This window comes from Sciurus carolinensis, assembly GCF_902686445.1.
Source record: "Sciurus carolinensis chromosome 14 unlocalized genomic scaffold, mSciCar1.2 scaffold_126_arrow_ctg1, whole genome shotgun sequence".
NCBI classification, from domain to species: Eukaryota; Metazoa; Chordata; class Mammalia; order Rodentia; family Sciuridae; genus Sciurus; species Sciurus carolinensis.
In genome coordinates, this window is record NW_025920111.1 from 1,556,484 (window position 1) to 1,557,456 (window position 973).

The window sequence follows — 973 nt, forward strand, 5'->3', positions numbered from 1 at the left end:
CAGGGGACCATGAAAAGAATGTATTTGACACTACCACCTTAAGGCTTTGTAATTAAGAGCCCATATCCTCAAATCATAGGTATTAAATCTGAAATTCAATTTTAGAGTCAAATCAGAGAATGTGACCTTGACTTTGAAAGAAACATTCCCTTATTCTGAAACTTGGTGAGCTGCAAATAATGGCTTGACCAATGTCTACTTGGGCCACAGTGTTCCAAGACTTCTCAAAGACATCTTACATAATATTCAAGAACAGATAAGATAAAGTTATATGGGCAGGAATAAGGAGCAAATGATATCTTCAAGGTCCCTTAGAACAACACAAACAATGAGCTCTATACACAACTAGGGAATCTGCTTTTTGCAGTCATTGCATGCTGAGCCCCCATGAGAGAGATGATAAGTCAAGAGAGTTTAACTGATTTTGAACTAATTTAACGAGATGCAAAACACTATGTGTTCAAAATGTAATGAAAGGTTAAGAGCATAAGATGTTTAAAATAAGATAAATTTCAACATAATTGGCAAAGAAACAAAATCATCTGCGGGGGCATCTGGAATTCCATCCAGTGCTTGACAAAGATCCTCTGGAGGATGATTGCAAAGGCTCATCCTAAAGGAATTGCTGGATGTTTTCCTCAGAAGCATGGTGTTTTCTCTGCTGTGTTTTTCTGATAATATATTACTCATTTCAGTCTGAACGGATTGCTTAAGGGGATGAGGGGAATACAACAAAAATTCCAGAAAATATTACCTACAATCTGAAAAACAATAGGACTTTACCACTAACAAAATTAAAAATAATTTTGCAACCATGCAATGAGTCCCTGAAAGCCTCTGGAGAAAATAGTTATAGATCTGCTTTGTCTCCAACAGAGTGGTTAAATTTTAACAATGGTTTTGTTTATGTGTGGTGGTGAGGTAAGAGAATAAGTTCCACAACATTCCTTCCTTCCTACAAAGAATATGTCAC

The 973-nt window shown here is 36.3% G+C and overlaps 1 pseudogene; it reads right to left on the reverse strand.

The window, feature by feature from the left end:
- Nucleotides 1–293: 293 nt before the first annotated feature.
- Nucleotides 294–448, reverse strand: LOC124973356 (uncharacterized; annotated as a pseudogene).
- Between the last annotated feature and the right edge of the window lie 525 nt (nucleotides 449–973).